This window comes from Taudactylus pleione, unplaced genomic scaffold, assembly GCF_031769625.1.
Source record: "Taudactylus pleione unplaced genomic scaffold, aTauple2 ptg000115l, whole genome shotgun sequence".
Classification (NCBI taxonomy): Eukaryota; Metazoa; Chordata; class Amphibia; order Anura; family Myobatrachidae; genus Taudactylus; species Taudactylus pleione.
Genome location: NW_028284517.1, coordinates 3280044 through 3286135, shown reverse-complemented (window position 1 = coordinate 3286135; position 6092 = coordinate 3280044). Strand labels below are relative to the sequence as shown.

The 6092-nt window shown below is 45.7% G+C and overlaps 1 pseudogene; it reads right to left on the bottom strand.

Annotated features, from left to right (window-relative positions):
- Positions 1-1474: 1474 nt before the first annotated feature.
- Positions 1475-6092, bottom strand: part of LOC148524879 (EF-hand calcium-binding domain-containing protein 12-like) — a 194505-nt pseudogene continuing 189887 nt past the window's right edge.

Sequence of the window (6092 nt, the reverse complement as noted above, 5' to 3'; positions counted from 1 at the left end):
ACGATATTGTTAAAGATATCGTTCAGCGGGTGTGCTCAATATCATGAACGACATTGAGCACACCCTGCCGGGGATACACTAGACATCGCTCAGGGAGCATATCATCTAGTGTGTACGCTCCATAAAAGTGTTGATCCAGAAAAAAGAAGGGATTTCCAGTGTGGCAGCTGCTTATTTCCCATCAAAGGAGAAAGACTCTCCTCCCTGACCGCACACAGCAATACGATGCTTTCCCTGGGTCACACTGTGCCATGTTCTCATTAGCACTATAGATACCTTTTCCCGAATGACCCGAGTCACTTGTGAGACCCTATTCCCATCTGTCCTGTATATTTCCCATTTATAATAACTGGGACTGCATTTAATTACTGGATGACAGTGTTTTTATTTAATTCAGGCCAGGTTAGTGCATTCGTAAAAATATTGTCTAATGCTGAGATGGTCAATGTTGTCTTCCAATTTATACAGTTCATAGTTACCCAGGAAACCTAATTACAAATGTTTTATGGGCATTTATAAGCTAGAGACTGAAACCCTGCATAAAAAGCTCCCCTAGTTCTAAGGAGATAACTCGCCAAATGCGTAGCTCACAGGCTCAGCGTATTAGAGTTCATCATTACCATGTGCAAGGACGCGTTGGGGAATAATAAGCCCTGTCTTTTCATTTTCTTTGTCACGTCACTAGAGAGGTGGAATCGGATGTGTATGAAGATGATGGGCTTCTATAAATCACACCATAACTGTATAACTGTAATCGCCTCAAACTACACATAAAGCTGAGGTAGTGCCACATATAATAGCTTCATAATCATAACCGGTACATGTGATTAGATATTCCTTGCGGCAGTTGCTATTACACATACTGAGGGGCGTTTATGAAATCTGACGCATAGATAAGTGGGTAGAAAATGTGCTATAACCTATAGCAACCAATCAAAGCCAGAGGGCGCCCTGGGTTATGTGCCGTCTCCGTCATTCAATTAACTCATTACATTCGTTATTTAATAACTAATACCCTACATCACCTTAGATTTCGTAGGCCCTCCACCTCCCGCACCATAAACAGTGACGAAAATAACAAATGTAACTTCTGATTTTATTACATTTAGACAACACAGACATTTCAGAGAGGTCTTATGGGGGGGATCCACTAAGCGATTTAAGCAAGTGATTGCACGATAATGATGTCGTTATCGTGCAATCGCTTGTAAATCGCGCATGCATCGGGGATGTTTTGGACGGAAGTGGCCCGCGATGCGTGTGCCCGCAGGTCGCTTCCAACATCCGACATCGCCCGTACATGCAGGTCAACCTGACGATCTCATCAGGTTCTGCATGTGCAGGGATGAGGGATGTGCCGGGACTGAACGAGTGAACTTTCAGTCTAGGCACATCACTAGCTATACAAACGACAGCACGATTGCAATGTCGCAATCGTGCTGTCGTTTGTATGTCGCTAAGTGGATACCCCCCTTTAGCCTCTGTGATTGATTTGGTTCCTAGTCAGTGACGGGTTCGAGCCTCTCTCAGCAGCTTTCAGCAGATAGGTGTGAAGCTTCTCCGCAAGGTGTCCTGGCCAAAACACATTGTCATCCGATGTAAGGACCGCCGCTTCAGGTTTCTAAAAATAATAAAGAATAAAGGGGGATAATAGTATTATATATTCCACATATTGAGATGTTTTGAGAACGTTTTTTAGTAAAGATACCGCCAAGGTCATGTTGGAGATGGGCGGGGCCTCTTTCTTCCGCACATACATAGCTCGGGGTTATAGGGAAGGATTGCATTTAGTAGAACATAACTAGAAGCTGTCGGTGATGTAACCAATAGGCTCACTTCATGCTATTTATAGTCAATAAATTATTTTCAAACTTGTATTCAGTTTCTTATTGTAATCCAATCAAAACTGAACAATCTGAAAAAAATATATATTTTTTTAATATGTTATAGAAGATGGTGAACTGCACCATCACCCCCATGCGTGGGGTCTATATGAAAAGTAAAAAAGTACTGTCACGATTTGAGGGGAAAGTCCCTATGTCAGACTTGCCTACCATCCCGATTCAGCCAGAAGCTTCCTGAAAATCTGGTGCCGCTCCCGGCCCCCCGGAAAGGCAGGAAAGTCTCCCGGCGGCCGCCAACCCCTCCCCCCCCTGGGCCCTGATGACGCGATGAGCTGAATCGTGTCATTGTGGCCCTGCCCCCATCAATTTTGGCACTGTGAAGACGGGGTGGGGGCCATGTTTACGCGATTGCGGTCACGTCCCTATGCTCCACCCCCAATAGAGTATCATCCACGCATCACGCCCCCTTTCAGATGTGATACCCCTCCCCGCTGTGGAAGCCTGACAACTCCCTCCCGGAAGGAGGGAGCTGAAAGTAGGCAAGTACGCCCTCTGTGGGCAGTTGGGAGATATAACACCACCATGGTACCTCTGTTTCCAGCAGCAACTGAAGGGACCCCGAGGGGTGTTTGGTTCCCTTTTTGAATGTGCTTGGGAATCGTGCACTAGATTTGTCTTGGTAAAAGTGTCGCTATATATGGAGGGCAGGTGTATTCTGGCCAGTGGCCGTGCTGAATGACATGTACGGATCAGTCTTTGTACCAGGACTCCGAACCCCTTTGTCCTCCCACAACTCACCCAATAATTTCCTGAAACTGCTCATACGTCGTCCAACATCTCAGAGTTTCTTTCCTCACTCTTTTCTTGCCCCTCACTTTAGTCCTGACCCATTTGACGTAGGGTTCCGGAGGATACGGGCCATCGCTAGGAAATACAAAACAGAATGGAGGTAGTATTGAATAAGAAGGATACAAGTAACATAAAACCCTGAAGCAAAACTTCCATTCAAGAAATGACAAACAATCTCCCCCAATCTTATTTGGGTCAAATCAATTTGATAGATGATTGTGTTCTCTAACTTATAACGGCCACTCCAGGTCTCGCCAATTTTACTTACATCTGGGGCTATGGGTTTGCTCACCCGGGAATTCCCATGTTTTATTTGGCGAACTAACAGTAACGCATAGCCCTGTTTAAGCTTAGGCAAAGTATGTCTGAGAGTGGTATAACTTTCTTAAACGTAAAGCTACAACTAATATCCCTCTCACACCGAGGCAAGGACTCGGGGAAAAAAAACAGGTCGTGTGTCAGTGTGAATAGTTCAACCTGGGTTATGTGACCCAGGTCCGCGGCCGTGGTCATGACCAGGGCTTTTCCCGGGTCTAAGCCAGGTACGCTGCGGTCAGAAAGGGTTTTCCTGGGTTACCCTACTAAGCTCATTGGTAGATCGGAAGAGGTCAGTGATGATATTGTCTACAAGCTGCAGAAGAACAGCAATGGTGACTTGGCAGGTGAAAGAGCTTCTGTCTATTCCAGGGGAAAAAGAGATAAAAAGTTTGTTATACCCCTTTCAGACATAAGCCCGGGCTCCAACATGGCTCCAACCCGTGATTTTGAACACGGCTTCAACCCGTGCCCCAGCTAGGGTTCCCCTTCCACACTAATGACTTGGATCAAATATTGGTTCATCCCTTATGGGACAACAGAGCTATCTCCACTAACTGTAGACTTGTTAGGTGGTTTTCTGATTTCTGGAAAGTCAGGGTGGGACTCTCGTGTTGGCTGGACATGTTCCCCAAATGTCATACTGTTGTTGAAACTTTAATTGAAACATTGCCATACTCCTGTGCTATGCTTAAGGCACGTACATATACAGAATGTTTCTGAATATTTTTCACCGAGGGTATTTGTCTCCATATAATAGCAGGGGGTGAAGGTGCTTTGTGGCCTACATATGGATGGGGGTCACCTGGTCATGTGAAATTTTAGCATGACGTATATTTGTGGGGGCATTTCACCATTGGGTTGCCCATGGGGCCCTTACAAAATCTTACTATAGCACCCAAAAATGTCTATTTAAAAGATATTATAGTGGGAAGAGGTATAGATTGTTTGCGCCATTTATACATTATGTCTATGTGTCCCCTTTGCCAAAGAGCATAGTGCCAGCATGACCTGACACAGTATGGCAACTCACCTGCTCCCAGGAGATCTCTCCGTGTGCACCTTCTCTGTCCCCTGGGGATCATTCGCTGATACACTGCTCTTTCTCATGGACCTATCCTTGGGCCTCATTGCTGTTCCTGGCTGTCAAAGTGGCACTGTCCCGCTCTCCTGGGCATCACTCCCTGATGCACCGCTCTTTCCCTTGAATTTATCCTTGGACATGGTTACTATTCCGGGCTGGCGAAGCGGCAGCTAGTGCCCTGGTCCGCAGGTGATCAGTTTGTCCCCGGGATATAATAATGCTGTTTATAGAGGCACAGACAATATGGAGAGATTTACAGGCTGTGTTACAGTATTACCTACATCTTACCATGCAGACACAATTGTATGGTCCCACGCTCACCTCCAATGAGGTCTGATTAGTATGATTCCACACTCACCTCCAGTGAGGTCTGATTAGTATGGTTCCACACTCACCTCCAGTGAGGTCTGATTAGTATGGTTCCACACTCACCTCCAGTGAGGTCTGGTTAGTATGGTTCCACGCTCACCTCCAGTGAGGTTTGATTAGTATGGTTCCACTCTCACCACCAATGAGGTCTGATTAGTATGGTTCCACACTCACCACAAGTGAGGTCTAATTAGAATGGTTCCACGCTCACCTCCAGTGAGGTCTGATTAATTTGGTTCCATGGTCACCTCCAGTGAGGTCTGATTAGTATGATTCCACACTCACCTCCAGTGAGGTCTGATTAGTTTGGTTCCATGGTCACCTCCAGTAAGGACTGATTAATATGGTTCCATGCTCACCTCCAGTGAGGTCTGATTAGTATCATTCCACGCTCACCTCCAGTGAGGTCTGATTAGAATAGTTCCACGCTCACCACCAGTGAGATCTGATTAGTAGATACAGAAGAGTTTCTAATTTTGAAAATCTGATCTAGAAACATTCCTATGTCCACTGAGTGGTTTGTACTTGTGTTCCAGTGACTGCAATGAGGGGGTAATGAAATAACCAGCCCAGAACCTGCGCAGCATACAGGGGCCCCTAGGGCTGCTGGGACCTATTGCAGTTTGTAAAAGTAATTTATTTGCTCATGATAGCACATGCTGTTATGTAATGGGTGGTGACTGGATTACCGTGTTACCCTATAACACAGGGGTTCCCTACCACGGTCCTCAAGGCACACTAACAGTCCAGGTTTTAAGGATAGCCATACTTGAGCACAAAGAACTTAGGGCCTGATTCAGAGCCGGACGCTATTTGCAAACGGTCGTTCAGAAAAAGGGGCCGGCTATTTAAATCGCTCGCTCTTTGCGGTCTGATGACGCCTCTATGTCTGAGCGGGTGAACAAAACATGTGCTCGTTATTTTGTAAAGACGCCCCCTGGCCGTTTGCATCATACGTCATCTCCGCTATTTATTAGATTAATCGAGTACATCGAAAGGCGTCTGAACTGCTCGCAGTGCTTGTGGTATGTTTTACTTCCCACAATCACTGCGAGCAGTTCAGGCTAAAAGACAACCAAGTGACGTGGTCGATGACGCTGCTTTGTTAATTATGCACACCTATTAAACGCCCGTTTTGACATTTTGGCACGCCTGCGTTCGGATCTCCACTCCCCGTTTTCAAGCACCTTCCCCTTTTACCACCCACAAATGTCTCATTCTGTCACTCAAATTAGCAGGCCCTCGCTGTTTTGAGAGCGCACTATTTCCAACCGCAATGACTGGTTGGCGCATGCGCATTACGACCCATACGCATGCGCAGATGTGTGAACATTGCTCGGAGCGAACGAGCGGCCGCTTTCGAGCGGCTCTGAATCAGGCCCTTAATTAGTACCTTATTTTGATTAAACCATCTGTGCTTTAGCATGGATATCACCAAAACCAGGACTGTTAGTGTTCCTTGAGGACCGAGGTTGGGAATCACTGCTATATCATACAGATGACCATGTATACTGGTGCACTTTCAAATTAATTTGCAAATATGAAAAGTCTGTCTTTAATTCATAGTTAAATGGACTGTTAAAGTTATATTTGTCTCAATTTAATTATTTCAGTACATTGAGTGCTAGATA